The sequence below is a fragment of the Eleutherodactylus coqui genome, chromosome 5 (assembly GCF_035609145.1).
Source record: "Eleutherodactylus coqui strain aEleCoq1 chromosome 5, aEleCoq1.hap1, whole genome shotgun sequence".
NCBI lineage: Eukaryota > Metazoa > Chordata > Amphibia > Anura > Eleutherodactylidae > Eleutherodactylus > Eleutherodactylus coqui.
In genome coordinates this window covers 25584222-25601673 of record NC_089841.1, presented here as the reverse complement: position 1 = coordinate 25601673, position 17452 = coordinate 25584222, and the positions used below count along the sequence as shown (strand labels likewise).

General features: G+C 46.7%; 1 protein-coding gene and 2 pseudogenes across 2 annotated transcripts in view; all 3 read left to right on the top strand.

Moving 5' to 3' along the window:
- Positions 1-17452, top strand: part of LOC136627324 (zinc finger protein 585A-like) — a 525937-nt gene that overhangs the window by 80643 nt on the left and 427842 nt on the right. The gene's annotated exons all lie outside the window — the stretch shown is intronic.
- Positions 1-17452, top strand: part of LOC136627322 (zinc finger protein 420-like) — a 417405-nt pseudogene that overhangs the window by 104565 nt on the left and 295388 nt on the right.
- The window catches only part of LOC136627158 (zinc finger protein 850-like), a 65098-nt pseudogene continuing 59601 nt past the window's right edge, over positions 11956-17452 (top strand).

The window sequence follows — 17452 nt, the reverse complement described above, 5'->3', positions numbered from 1 at the left end:
CTGCTGTCACCTGTCACTATTCTGTCACTACTGTCACCACTATCTGATGTCACCTGTCACTATTCTGTCACTACTGTCACCACTATCTGATGTCACCTGTCACTATTCTGTCACTACCGTCACCACTATCTGATGTCATCTGTCACTATTCTGTCACTACCGTCACCACTATCTGATGTCACCTGTCACTATTCTGTCACTACTGTCACCACTATCTGATGTCACCGGTCACTATTCTGTCACTACTGTCACCACTATCTGATGTAACTATTCTGTCACTACTGTCACCACTATCTGATGTCACCGGTCACTATTCTGTCACTACTGTCACCACTATCTGATGTCACTATTCTGTCACTACTGTCACCACTATCTGATGTCACCTGTCACTATTCTGTCACTACTGTCACCACTATCTGATGTCACCTGTCACTATTCTGTCACTACTGTCACCACTATCTGATGTCACCGGTCACTATTCTGTCACTACTGTCACCACTATCTGATGTAACTATTCTGTCACTACTGTCACCACTATCTGATGTCACCGGTCACTATTCTGTCACTACTGTCACCACTATCTGATGTCACCGATCACTATTCTGTCACTACTGTCACCACTATCTAATGTCACTATTCTGTCACTACTGTCTCCACTATCTGATGTCACCTGTCACTATTCTGTCACTACTGTCACCACTATCTGATGTCACCTGTCACTATTCTGTCACTACTGTCACCACTATCTGATGTCACCTGTCACTATTCTGTCACTACTGTCACCACTATCTGATGTCACCGGTCACTATTCTGTCACTACTGTCACCACTATCTGATGTAACTATTCTGTCACTACTGTCACCACTATCTGATGTCACCGGTCACTATTCTGTCACTACTGTCACCACTATCTGATGTCACCGATCACTATTCTGTCACTACTGTCACCACTATCTAATGTCACTATTCTGTCACTACTGTCTCCACTATCTGATGTCACCTGTCACTATTCTGTCACTACTGTCACCACTATCTGATGTCACCTGTCACTATTCTGTCACTACTGTCACCACTATCTGATGTCACCTGTCACTATTCTGTCACCACTATCTGATGTCACCGGTCACTATTCTGTCACTATAGTCACCACTATCTGATGTCACTATTCTGTCACTACTGTCACCACTATCTGATGTCACCTGTCACTATTCTGTCACTACGGTCACCACTATCTGATGTCACTATTCTGTCACTTCTGTCACCACTATCTGATGTCACCGGTCACTATTCTGTCACTACTGTCACCACTATCTGATGTCACCGGTCACTATTCTGTCACTACCGTCACCACTATCTGATGTCACTATTCTGTCACTACTGTCACCACTATCTGATGTCTCCGGTCATTGTTATGTCACTACTGTCACCACTATCTGATGTCACCGGTCACTATTCTGTCACTACCGTCACCACTATCTGATGTCACCGGTCACTATTCTGTCACTACTGTCACCACTATCTGATGTCACCGATCACTATTCTGTCACTACCGTCACCACTAGCTGATGTCACCGGTCACTATTCTGTCACTACTGTCACCACTATCTGATGTCACCGGTCAGTATTCTGTCACTACTGTCACCACTATCTGATGTCTCCAGTCACTATTATGTCACTACTGTCACCACTATCTGCTGTCACCTGTCACTATTCTGTCACTACTGTCACCACTATCTGATGTCACCGGTTACTATTCTGTCACTACCGTCACCACTATCTGATGTCACCGGTCACTATTCTGTCACTACCGTCACCACTATCTGATGTCACCGATCACTATTCTGTCACTACTGTCACCACTATCTGATGTCACCGGTCACTATTCTGTCACTACTGTCCCCACTATCTGATGTCACCGATCACTATTCTGTCACTACTGTCACCACTATCTGCTGTCACCTGTCACTATTCTGTCACTACTGTCACCACTATCTGATGTCACCTGTCACTATTCTGTCACTACTGTCACCACTATCTGATGTCATCTGTCACTATTCTGTCACTACCGTCACCACTATCTGATGTCACCTGTCACTATTCTGTCACTACTGTCACCACTATCTGATGTCACCGGTCAGTATTCTGTCACTACTGTCACCACTATCTGATGTAACTATTCTTTCACTACTGTCACCACTATCTGATGTCACCGGTCACTATTCTGTCACTACTGTCACCACTATCTGATGTCACTATTCTGTTACTGCTGTCACCACTATCTGATGTCACCTGTCACTATTCTGTCACTACTGTTACCACTATCTGATGTCACCTGTCACTATTCTGTCACTACTGTCACCACTATCTGATGTCACCTGTCACTATTCTGTCACTACTGTCCCCACTATCTGATGTCACCGATCACTATTCTGTCACTACTGTCACCACTATCTGATGTCACCGGTCACTATTTTGTCACTACTGTCACCACTATCTGATGTCACCGGTCACTATTCTGTCACTACTGTCACCACTATCTGATGTCACCTGTCACTATTCTGTCACTACTGTCACCACTATCTGATGTCACCTGTCACTATTCTCTCACTACTGTCACCACTATCTGATGTCACCGGTCACTATTATGTCACTACTGTCACCAGTATCTGATGTCACCGGTCACTATTATGTCACTACCGTCACCACTATCTGATGTCACCGGTCACTATTATGTCACTACCGTCACCACTATCTGATGTCACCGGTCACTATTATGTCACTACCGTCACCACTATCTGATGTCACCGGTCACTATTATGTCACTACCGTCACCTCTATCTGATGTCACCGGTCACTATTCTGTCACTACTGTCACCACTATCTGATGTCACTGGTCACTATTCTGTCACTACCGTCACCACTATCTGATGTCACCGGTCACTATTATGTCACTACTGTCACCACTATCTGATGTCACCGGTCACTATTATGTCACTACTGTCACCACTATCTGATGTCACCGGTCACTATTCTGTCAATACCGTCACCACTATCTGATGTCACCGGTCACTATTCTGTCACTACCGTCACCACTCTCTGATGTCACTATTCGGTCACTACCGTCACCACTATCTGATGTCACCGGTCACTATTCTGTCACTACTGTCACCACTATCTGATGTCACCGGTCACTATTATGTCACTACTGTCACCACTATCTGATGTCACCGGTCACTATTCTGTCAATACCGTCACCACTATCTGATGTCACCGGTCACTATTCTGTCACTACCGTCACCACTCTCTGATGTCACTATTCTGTCACTACCGTCACCACTCTCTGATGTCACTATTCGGTCACTACCGTCACCACTATCTGCTGTCACCTGTCACTATTCTGTCACTACTGTCTCCTCTATCTGATGTCACCGGTCACTATTCTGTCACTACTGTCACCACTATCTGCTGTCACCGGTCACTATTCTGTCACTACTGTCACCACTATCTGCTGTCACCTGTCACTATTCTGTCACTACTGTCACCACTATCTGATGTCACCTGTCACTATTCTGTCACTACTGTCACCACTATCTGATGTCACCTGTCACTATTCTGTCACTACCGTCACCACTATCTGATGTCATCTGTCACTATTCTGTCACTACCGTCACCACTATCTGATGTCACCTGTCACTATTCTGTCACTACTGTCACCACTATCTGATGTCACCGGTCACTATTCTGTCACTACTGTCACCACTATCTGATGTAACTATTCTGTCACTACTGTCACCACTATCTGATGTCACCGGTCACTATTCTGTCACTACTGTCACCACTATCTGATGTCACTATTCTGTCACTACTGTCACCACTATCTGATGTCACCTGTCACTATTCTGTCACTACTGTCACCACTATCTGATGTCACCTGTCACTATTCTGTCACTACTGTCACCACTATCTGATGTCACCGGTCACTATTCTGTCACTACTGTCACCACTATCTGATGTAACTATTCTGTCACTACTGTCACCACTATCTGATGTCACCGGTCACTATTCTGTCACTACTGTCACCACTATCTGATGTCACCGATCACTATTCTGTCACTACTGTCACCACTATCTAATGTCACTATTCTGTCACTACTGTCTCCACTATCTGATGTCACCTGTCACTATTCTGTCACTACTGTCACCACTATCTGATGTCACCTGTCACTATTCTGTCACTACTGTCACCACTATCTGATGTCACCTGTCACTATTCTGTCACTACTGTCACCACTATCTGATGTCACCGGTCACTATTCTGTCACTACTGTCACCACTATCTGATGTAACTATTCTGTCACTACTGTCACCACTATCTGATGTCACCGGTCACTATTCTGTCACTACTGTCACCACTATCTGATGTCACCGATCACTATTCTGTCACTACTGTCACCACTATCTAATGTCACTATTCTGTCACTACTGTCTCCACTATCTGATGTCACCTGTCACTATTCTGTCACTACTGTCACCACTATCTGATGTCACCTGTCACTATTCTGTCACTACTGTCACCACTATCTGATGTCACCTGTCACTATTCTGTCACCACTATCTGATGTCACCGGTCACTATTCTGTCACTATAGTCACCACTATCTGATGTCACTATTCTGTCACTACTGTCACCACTATCTGATGTCACCTGTCACTATTCTGTCACTACGGTCACCACTATCTGATGTCACTATTCTGTCACTTCTGTCACCACTATCTGATGTCACCGGTCACTATTCTGTCACTACTGTCACCACTATCTGATGTCACCGGTCACTATTCTGTCACTACCGTCACCACTATCTGATGTCACTATTCTGTCACTACTGTCACCACTATCTGATGTCTCCGGTCATTGTTATGTCACTACTGTCACCACTATCTGATGTCACCGGTCACTATTCTGTCACTACCGTCACCACTATCTGATGTCACCGGTCACTATTCTGTCACTACTGTCACCACTATCTGATGTCACCGATCACTATTCTGTCACTACCGTCACCACTAGCTGATGTCACCGGTCACTATTCTGTCACTACTGTCACCACTATCTGATGTCACCGGTCAGTATTCTGTCACTACTGTCACCACTATCTGATGTCTCCAGTCACTATTATGTCACTACTGTCACCACTATCTGCTGTCACCTGTCACTATTCTGTCACTACTGTCACCACTATCTGATGTCACCGGTTACTATTCTGTCACTACCGTCACCACTATCTGATGTCACCGGTCACTATTCTGTCACTACCGTCACCACTATCTGATGTCACCGATCACTATTCTGTCACTACTGTCACCACTATCTGATGTCACCGGTCACTATTCTGTCACTACTGTCCCCACTATCTGATGTCACCGATCACTATTCTGTCACTACTGTCACCACTATCTGCTGTCACCTGTCACTATTCTGTCACTACTGTCACCACTATCTGATGTCACCTGTCACTATTCTGTCACTACTGTCACCACTATCTGATGTCATCTGTCACTATTCTGTCACTACCGTCACCACTATCTGATGTCACCTGTCACTATTCTGTCACTACTGTCACCACTATCTGATGTCACCGGTCAGTATTCTGTCACTACTGTCACCACTATCTGATGTAACTATTCTTTCACTACTGTCACCACTATCTGATGTCACCGGTCACTATTCTGTCACTACTGTCACCACTATCTGATGTCACTATTCTGTTACTGCTGTCACCACTATCTGATGTCACCTGTCACTATTCTGTCACTACTGTTACCACTATCTGATGTCACCTGTCACTATTCTGTCACTACTGTCACCACTATCTGATGTCACCTGTCACTATTCTGTCACTACTGTCCCCACTATCTGATGTCACCGATCACTATTCTGTCACTACTGTCACCACTATCTGATGTCACCGGTCACTATTTTGTCACTACTGTCACCACTATCTGATGTCACCGGTCACTATTCTGTCACTACTGTCACCACTATCTGATGTCACCTGTCACTATTCTGTCACTACTGTCACCACTATCTGATGTCACCTGTCACTATTCTCTCACTACTGTCACCACTATCTGATGTCACCGGTCACTATTATGTCACTACTGTCACCAGTATCTGATGTCACCGGTCACTATTATGTCACTACCGTCACCACTATCTGATGTCACCGGTCACTATTATGTCACTACCGTCACCACTATCTGATGTCACCGGTCACTATTATGTCACTACCGTCACCACTATCTGATGTCACCGGTCACTATTATGTCACTACCGTCACCTCTATCTGATGTCACCGGTCACTATTCTGTCACTACTGTCACCACTATCTGATGTCACTGGTCACTATTCTGTCACTACCGTCACCACTATCTGATGTCACCGGTCACTATTATGTCACTACTGTCACCACTATCTGATGTCACCGGTCACTATTATGTCACTACTGTCACCACTATCTGATGTCACCGGTCACTATTCTGTCAATACCGTCACCACTATCTGATGTCACCGGTCACTATTCTGTCACTACCGTCACCACTCTCTGATGTCACTATTCGGTCACTACCGTCACCACTATCTGATGTCACCGGTCACTATTCTGTCACTACTGTCACCACTATCTGATGTCACCGGTCACTATTCTGTCACTACTTGCACCAGTAACTGATGTCACCGGTCACTATTCTGTCACTACTGTCACCACTATCTGATGTCACCTGTCACTATTCTGTCACAACTGTCACCACTATGTGATGTCACTGGTCACTATTCTGTCACTACCGTCACCACTATCTGATGTCACCTGTCACTATTCTGTCACTACTGTCACCACTATCTGATGTCACCGCTCACTACTGTCACCACTATCTGATGTCACCGGTCACTATTCTGTCACTACCGTCACCACTATCTGATGTCACCTGTCACTATTCTGTCACTACTGTCACCACTATCTGATGTCACCTGTCACTATTCTGTCACTACTGTCACCACTATCTGATGTCACCTGTCACTATTATGTCACTACTGTCACCACTATCTGATGTCACCGGTCACTATTCTGTCACTACTGTCACCACTATCTGTTGTCACCGGTCACTATTCTGTCACTACTGTCACAACTATCTGATGTCACCGGTCACTATTCTGTCACTACTGTCACCACTATCTGGTGTCACTGGTCACTATTCTGTCACTACTGTCACCACTATCTGATGTCACTGGTCACTATTCTGTCACTACTGTCTCCACTATCTGATGTCACCTGTCACTATTCTGTCACTACCGTCACCACTATCTGATGTCACCGGTCACTATTCTGTCACTACCGTCACCACTATCTGATGTCACCGGTCACTATTCTGTCAATACCGTCACTACTATCTGATGTCACTGGTCACTATTCTGTCACTACCGTCACCACTATCTGATGTCACCGGTCACTATTCTGTCACTACCGTCACCACTGTCTGATGTCACCGTTCACTATTCTGCCACTACCGTCACCACTATCTGATGTCACCGGTCACTATTCTGTCACTACTGTCATCACTATCTGATGTGACCGGTCAGTATTCTGTCACTACTGTCACCACTATCTGATGTCTCCGGTCACTATTATGTCACTACTGTCACCACTATCTGCTGTCACCTGTCACTATTCTGTCACTACTGTCACCACTATCTGATGTCACCGGTCACTATTCTGTCACTACCGTCACCACTATCTGATGTCACCGATCACTATTCTTTCACTACTGTCACCACTATCTGATGTCACCTGTCAGTATTCTGTCACTACTGTTACCACTATCTGATGTCTCCGGTCACTATTATGTCACTACTGTTACCACTATCTGCTGTCACCTGTCACTATTCTGTCACTACTGTCACCACTATCTGATGTCACCGCTCACTATTCTGTCACTACCGTAACCACTATCTGATGTCACCGATCACTATTCTGTCACTACTGTCACCACTATCTGATGTCACCGGTCACTATTCTGTCACTACTGTCCCCACTATCTTATGTCTCCAGTCACTTTTATGTCACTACTGTCACCACTATCTGCTGTCACCTGTCACTATTCTGTCACTACTGTCTCCTCTATCTGATGTCACCGGTCACTATTCTGTCACTACTGTCACCACTATCTGCTGTCACCTGTCACTATTCTGTCACTACTGTCACCACTATCTGATGTCACCTGTCACTATTCTGTCACTACTGTCACCACTATCTGATGTCATCTGTCACTATTCTGTCACTACCGTCACCACTATCTGATGTCACCGGTCACTATTCTGTCACTACTGTCACCACTATCTGATGTAACTATTCTGTCACTACTGTCACCACTATCTGATGTCACCGGTCACTATTCTGTCACTACTGTCACCACTATCTGATGTCACTATTCTGTCACTACTGTCACCACTATCTGATGTCACCTGTCACTATTCTGTCACTACTGTCACCACTATCTGATGTCACCGGTCACTATTCTGTCACTACTGTCACCACTATCTGATGTCACCGGTCACTATTTTGTCACTACTGTCACCACTATCTGATGTCACCGGTCACTATTCTGTCAATACTGTCACCACTATCTGATGTCACCGATCACTATTCTGTCACTACTGTCACCACTATCTAATGTCACTATTCTGTCACTACTGTCTCCACTATCTGATGTCACCTGTCACTATTCTGTCACTACTGTCACCACTATCTGATGTCACCTGTCACTATTCTGTCACTACTGTCACCACTATCTGATGTCACCTGTCACTTTTCTGTCACTACTGTCACCACTATCTGATGTCACCGGTCACTATTCTGTCACTACTGTCACCACTATCTGATGTAACTATTCTGTCACTACTGTCACCACTATCTGATGTCACCGGTCACTATTCTGTCACTACTGTCACCACTATCTGATGTCACTATTCTGTCACTACTGTCACCACTATCTGATGTCACCTGTCACTATTCTGTCACTACTGTCCCCACTATCTGATGTCACCGATCACTATTCTGTCACTACTGTCACCACTATCTGATTTCACCGGTCACTATTTTGTCACTACTGTCACCACTATCTGATGTCACCGGTCACTATTCTGTCACTACTGTCACCACTATCTGATGTCACCGATCACTATTCTGTCACTACTGTCACCACTATCTAATGTCACTATTCTGTCACTACTGTCTCCACTATCTGATGTCACCTGTCACTATTCAGTCACTACTGTCACCACTATCTGATGTCACCTGTCACTATTCTGTCACTACTGTCACCACTATCTGATGTCACTGTTCTGTCACTACTGTCACCACTATCTGATGTCACCTGTCACTATTCTGTCACTTCTGTCACCACTATCTGATGTCACCGGTCACTATTCGGTCACTACTGTCACCACTATCTGATGTCACCGGTCACTATTCTGTCACTACTGTCACCACTATCTGATGTCACTATTCTGTCACTTCTGTCACCACTATCTGATGTCTCCGGTCACTATTATGTCACTACTGTCACCACTATCTGATATCACCGGTCACTATTCTGTCACTACCGTCACCACTATCTGATGTCACCGGTCACTATTCTGTCACTACCGTCACCACTATCTGATGTCACCGGTAACTATTCTGTCACTACCGTCACCACTATCTGATGTCACCGGTCACTATTCTGTCACTACCGTCACCACTATCTGATGTCACCGATCTCTATTCTGTCACTACTGTCACCACTATCTGATGTCACCGGTCACTATTCTGTCACTACTGTCCCCACTATCTTATGTCTCCAGTCACTATTATGTCACTACTGTCACCACTATCTGCTGTCACCTGTCACTATTCTGTCACTACTGTCTCCTCTATCTGATGTCACCGGTCATTATTCTGTCACTACTGTCACCACTATCTGCTGTCACCTGTCACTATTCTGTCACTACTGTCACCACTATCTGATGTCACCTGTCACTATTCTGTCACTACTGTCACCACTATCTGATGTCATCTGTCACTATTCTGTCACTACCTTCACCACTATCTGATGTCACCTGTCACTATTCTGTCACTACTGTCACCACTATCTGATGTCACCGGTCACTATTCTGTCACTACAGTCACCACTATCTGATGTCACTATTCTGTCACTACTGTCACCACTATCTGATGTTACCTGTCACTATTCTGTCACTACAGTCACCACTATCTGATGTCACTATTCTGTCACTTCTGTCACCACTATCTGATGTCACCTGTCACTATTCTGTCACTACTGTCACCACTATCTGATGTCACCGGTCACTATTCTGTCACTACAGTCACCACTATCTGATGTCACTATTCTGTCACTACTGTCACCACTATCTGATGTCACCTGTCACTATTCTGTCACTACTGTCACCACTATCTGATGTCACCTGTCACTATTCTGTCACTACTGTCACCACTATCTGATGTCACCGGTCACTATTCTGTCACTGCTGTCACCACTATCTGATGTCACCTGTCACTATTATGTCACTACTGTCACCACTATCTGATGTCACCTGTCACTATTCTGTCACTGCTGTCACCGCTATCTGATGTCACCTATCCCTATTCTATCACTACTGTCACTAAGTATGGCATCCATGGTGGAACGACCTGACTGCTGTGGTCTCCGCTCAAGCTTGAACGACTTGTAAAGAGGAAGAACAATCCTCTCCTCATGTGTCCGTAGACCTATTTTGATGCACCCCATTATCCTATTTGCCTTGACAGCAGCTGCCTGACACTTGTTGCTCTAGTTAAGTTTACAGTTATCTAAATTCCCCAAGTCCTTCCCTAAGCCATAAACTTCATATGTTTCTTTACAAATTTTTTTGGTGGCTTTTTTATACAGAGATGTTTTTTCAGAATTTTTTTTTTTCAATTGCAGAAATAGACAAGAAAACTCGCATGTACATTGCAGACATCTATATTGTGCTCTAAAACACTGCAGCGCTTGAGAAAAAGCACAGTAAAAAGCAGCTCTGAACTTGGAGAAGAGTCAGTGGGGCGGTCGCTGCCGACTTCTCCCTGCCTGGGTCGCTTATCAGTCCAATTGATCCGGGTGAGGAGAACCCTGTCGGGATTTTGTGTTGCCTGTAGTTCATAAAACTCACAAAACAGCTTCTCTTTAATATCATCTTAAAGGTGTTTTCCCATGAATTGCTTCATTACCCCTGTGTCCTTCCTGGTTGCTGCTGACCAGGACATGTGATTGGCTGCGGCAGTCACATGTCCTGGTCAGCAGCAACCAGGAAGGACACGGGTTGTGAAGCATTTTTAAGCAATGGAAAAAAACACAAATGTTTCCTCTTATTATCACCAGTAAATTTATAATGTTTTTTTTTTTACACTGTTTCATATTCTTTCTATTTAGGACCCTACATGACTGATTCATCAAAGATGGAGAAGGACAGAAACAAGATGGCTGAAAGTGTATTAAATCTCACCCTAGAGATACTCTTCCAGCTTACTGGGGAGGTGAGAGATTCTGATGATGTCACAATACATCATTCTTATCTATGGTAATAACAGATGATGTCACTGGAGAGGGGAGAGATTCTGGTGATGTCACATTACATCATTCGTATCTATGGTAATAACAGATGTCACTGGAGAGAGGAGAGATTCTGATGATGTCACATTACATCATCCTTATCTATGGTAATAACAGATGATGTCGCTGTAGAGGTGATGGACTCTGGAAATGTCTGTAGTGATATTTATTAATGTCTCCCCATTTACAGGATTACACAGTAGTGAAGAAGACCTCTAGTGATGGCTGTCGGGCCCCTGTGTGTGATGGATGGGGAAGATCCCTGAGCCCGAACATGGGGGCCCCACTTCACCCCCCGATACATGAGGACATCAATGTACAGAAGATTCTTGAACTTACCAACAAGATGATGGAGCTGCTGACTGGAGAGGTGACGCTGCTGGAAATGCTGTAACATTATACAGTAACAGCACTGGAGGCTTCTGGGTAATGACTGTATATTGTGTTGTCAGGTTCCTATAAGGTGTCAGGATGTCGCTGTCTATTTCTCCATGGAGGAGTGGGAGTATTTAGAAGGACACAAGGATCTGTACAAGGACACCATGATGGAGACCCGCCAGCTGCTCCCATCACCAGGTAATGAATATATCTAGCAAGATTGTAGCTGGGGGAGTGGGGCATGTGCCCCTGGTGCTTGTAGGGAGGAAGGTGCTGGGCAGGCAGGACACTGTGCTAGTTGGATTAGTGAAGCCACTAACTACACAGTTGTTGATTAAAGTCAGTGTATAATCAGTAGGCCTACATATCAGCAATACACATTTAATCGCTGATATGTAAGCATCCCGGTCCTACAGTGATGCTAGTCAGCGACTGCCCGGCGGACGGCTGCTGTATCAAGCGTTAGCTAGAGAATGCGGCTGCAGAAGATCTCTGCTCCACCAGCCCGACTGCTACAGTATCAGGCGGCGGTGCAGGGCTGGAGAGGTGCCTTGGCTCATGCTGCCCCCGAACCCCAAACTATCCCCACCAGCCCCTCCTCCACTTTGCATTTACTGCTTGCAGGCCCGGAGGAGGAGGGATCCGGCATCACCGGTAAGAGCTTGTGGCTACACAGTGCAGCATGCCTTCATTGTGCTGCTATGAGTCAAACGATGAGTGCTGCTATGTGTCAAACGAGGGTGCTGGATAATGGGAAAGGAGAACGGAGAGGGACTGTTAGATACTAAGGTCAGGACCTGAGAATGGGATGGTGAGGGAATGGAAAGAAAAAAATAATTTTGTGAAAGTATGGATGTAAAAAGTGTGGCACTGGTGATAATAGTGCTTGGTAGGATATTGGTATGGTATTTAGGAGGTGTATGGAATGAAGTACGATATGGTGTTATGATTAGAGATGAGCAAGCACCAAAATGCTTGGGTGCTCGTTACTCGAGTCAAACTTTTTCGTAATGCTCAAGAGCTCGTTTCAAATAATGAACCACATTGAATTCAATGGGACTCTCGAACATTTTTGAAGGTGACCCATGCTCCTCATGGGGAAGGTTGTGCGAATCGCCTGAAAACATCAGAAAGTGATGGAAACAGAAAGGCATAGGGAACAGCAGGGGCAGCATGTATGGATGCATCTTAGGCTCTCAGGTCACACTATTAAGCCAAATTGTGGGCAAGAGCCTGGCGGTCAACCCCCTAACAATTTAGTTGGGACAGACCATAATCAGCAAGGCACACATGCTGGCACACCTTAGCTAAGCACCACACTAGGTGCAACGAAGGCCAATCACTGCCTGCGGGTGACACCACTGCCTCTTCTCCTGTGTTACATTCTGGCATTGCTGTCCACTCCCCACCAAGACGCAGGCACGAGGATGCGTCCACAGCGTACTGAAAATTTTTCCCAGCGCTGCATCCATCTGTCCACATCCCAGACAGGGTAAGGTGCACCCCTTCGCGTACTTCGCCGAAGGGAGCTTCACAACGCCGTAGGACGGTCCAACGCCGCCCCTGCACGGAGCGGCATGTGAAAGAGGAGCGGCCCTTTCCTCTCGTCCTGGGGGTTCAGGTCAACCCGCCTTTGTCCAGGAGTAATGGCGGAGAGCTGGTGGTCTTGACCTATTTTCTCAAAGTGCCGAGAAGGAGTGGGGATGCGCACACTGGAGTCAATGCACCGTAGCTGCCCTTCTGACGGCTTTCTTTGGGACAGAGCCACGGAGTCCCTGGGTCCCCACTCTGCCGATCTGCCCGCGGTAGCTGGCGGGTGGCCGTCCGATGTGGGCACCTCCTCCAAGCGTCCGGGCACACAACGACGCCTCTGCCAGTTGAGGAAATGGTGCAAATAGAAAAAAATATATATCTCCACGAGGGGCTTGTTAACCAGTGCCCCAGGGAAGGACAACATGAACCGTGAAGAAATTAGTGGCCAAAGATGGTTACCGCGCTGGGATACGTTTCCGTACGCCGGGTGACCCTTTTAAAGTTGTGCTTTATAGCTGACAAATCGCAGACAAATTAATGTATAATTGTAAGTGCTATCTCATGCCACCTCCGTCGCAGCATTTCAGTAGCCACAACAAACGCCAGCATAGTGGGGACTCAGAGGCCAGTACTTCTACATTGTTTATGAAGAAAGCAACCCATTTTAAAAAGAATTTTTTTTTACCAACATTGCAGGTGAGAACCTGAAAGATCTGTGGAGCGAGAGTGCAGGGTAATTGTTTACCAGGAGTATAGGTGAACCCCTGAAACATTAGTTTACCAAGAGTATAGGCGAACCCCTGAAACATTTGTTGAGCAAGAGTATAGGTGAACCCCTGAATGATTTGTGTACCAAGACTATAGGCAAAGCCCTGAAACGTGTCTCAGGACTATAGTCTAACCCCTAAAACATGTGGACCAAGACTATAGGCGAACCCCTGAAACGTGTACCAAGACTATAGGCGAACCCCTGAAACATTTGTGTACCAAGAGTATAGGCGAACCCCAGAAACAATTGCTTTACCAAGAGTATAGGTGAACCCCTGAAACATCTGTGTACCAAGCGTATAGGCGAACCCCGGAAAAATGTGTGTACCAAGAGTATAGGTGTACCTCTGAAAAAGTTGTTTACCCAGAGTGCAGGTGAAACCCTGAAAATTTTTTTTAAAATAGAGTTCATACTTGCTTAATTTGCTAACTGAGCCTGTAGGCAGCCCTCCGTAAAAAATTAGTTTTTACAGAGCATGCTAACATGTTGGTTTAGGAGGAGGAGGAGGGAGAAAATCAGAAAAGGATAGTTCAAGCTACTTCTTCCCTTTTTTGGAGGAATAGAGGGTGCATGGTTCTCCAGTTCCAGCTTAAAGATACTTTATATTATGCTGCTTTCCACTGGTGAAGAAGAAAGGTCAGGGGAAATCCAGGCTTTGTTCATCCTAATGAGTGTAGGCCTGTCGGTGCTGTCAGTTGACAGGCGGCTACGCTTATCCGTGATAATTCCCCCAGCAGCACTACACACCCTCTGTGATATGACCCTAGCGGCAGGGCAGGCCAGCACCTCCAATGCGTACAGTGCAAGTTTGTGCCATGTGTCAAGCTTTGACACCCAATAGTTGTATGGAACAGAGGGATTACAGAGGACGTTGGTAAGATCGGCTCTGTACTCCCGCACCATCTTTTTACAGTGTTCCCTCCTACTCAGCCTAGACTGGGGAATGGTGACACAGTCTGGCTGGGGAGCCATAAAACTGACAAAGGCCTTGGAGAGTGTCCCCCTGCCTGCGCTAGACATGCTGCCTGATCCCTGCGTCTTCCCTGCTAGTTGTCCCAATGAACTACGTTCTCTACCGCTAGCATTGTCTGATGGGAACTTTAGTATCAGCTTTTCCACCAGGGCCTTGTGGTATTGCATCACTCTCGTACTCCTTTCCTCTTCGGGAATGAGAGTGGAAAGGTTCTCCTTATACCATGGGTCGAGAAGGGTTAGCAGTAATCTGTGTTGGCAAGAATGCGTCTAACGCGAGGGTCACGGGAAAGGCAGCTTAACATGGAGTCAGCCATGTGTGCCATGTGAGTCCAGTATGCAACACATCGCTTTCTTCACTAGGAGGATGACTCTCAGTCTCCTTCTCCTCCTCCTCTTCAGCCCATACACGCTGAACAGATGTGAAGGAAGTAGCATGGGTACACTCTGCAGTGTGGGCAGCAATCTCTTCCCAGTTCTCCTCCTCCAATACGTGCTGAGAAACAGATATGCGGGTGGTCTGACTAGACCACCCTCATATCACCCGATTGAACATGTGCGCCAGGCATGGCACATATGTTAGTCTGCCAAGCTGCACAGCCACCACAAGGTTACGGCCATTATCACACACGACCATGCCTGGTTGGAGGTTCAACGGCAAAAGCCACAGATCTGTCTGCTAGGTCAAACCCTGTAACAGCTCTTGGGAGGTGTGCCTCTTGTCACCAAGCTGATTAGTTTCAGCACGGCCTGTTGACGCTTCCCCATAGCAGTGCTGCAGCGCCTCGAGCTACCGACTGAAGGAGACGTGCTCACAGATGGTGAAGACGGGTCAGATGGAGAGGTGGAGGAGGAGGAGCAGAGGGGGTATGGAGGAGGTGGCAAAATAAGCCAGAGAAACCATGACCGAGGTAGGACCCGCAATCTTCGGTGTGGGTAGCACGTGAGCGGACCCATCGTCAGACTCGGTCCCAACCCCCACCAGGTTAACCCAATGTGCTGTCAGGGAGATGTTATGTCTCAGCCCGCCAGCACTTGTCCATGTGTTGGTGGTTAAGTGGTCCTTCCCAGTAACCGCGTTGGTGAGGTTTATATTCTGTGACAAATGCTGGTGTAGGGCGGGGACGGCGCAGCGGGAAAAATATTGGTAACTGGGGACCGATTAGCGAGGGACGGCCGCCACCATGAGGTTGCGGAAAGCCTCCGTTTCTACCAGCCTATATGGCAGCATCTCCAGGCTTAGTAGTTTGGAGATATACACGTTTAGCGATTGTGCATGCGGGTGGGTGGCCGCATATTTCCGCTTGCGCTCTAATGCTTGGGTTATGGACATATGGACAGCTGAACGCTGCGAAGGAACACATTAGTGGAGGCAGTGGAGGACCGTGGAGGTGAAGGGGTGCGTGCAGGCCGGGAGACGCTCTTGCCTGCGTCCTCGGAGGGGGATTGCATCTCTGTGGCAGGATGTAACATAGGGGAAGAGGCCTACAGTGTGACCCTCAGGCGGTGAATGGCCTTCATTCCACCTCATCGGGTGCTTAGCCATTATATGCCTGCGCATGCTGGTGGTGGTTAGGCTGGTAGTGGTGGCTCCCCTGCTGATCTTGGTGCAGCACAGGTTGCCCACCACTGTTCGTTGGTTGTCCGCGCTCTCATTGAAAAACCTCCAGACCTTCGAACACCTAGCCCTCTGCACAGGAGCTTGCCACGAGGAGGTGTTGTGGAGAACAGTTGGGGGATTACTTGCTGTGGCCCTGCTTCTCCCTCTGGCCACCCCACTGCCTCTTCCAACCTGTTTTGGTGCTGCACTTGCCTCCCCCTCTGAAGCGCTGTCTTCAGTAGGCTTTCCAACTCAGGTGGGGTCAGTCACTTCATCATCCACAAGCTCTTCCTCTGAATCCTCAGTCTGCTCCTTCCTCAGACTTACTGCCCTAACAACAACCTTACTGACAGACAACTGTGTCTCATCATCATCATCCACAAATGGCTCTTGAGACACTACTTGGGAGTCCCCACCCTCATCATCCTGAGTCTGTGAAGGGTCCAAATTTTGGGCATCGGTTACGACAAACTCCTCAGGTGGCTGATGAACCATCTTTTCCGACTCAGGGCAGGGACC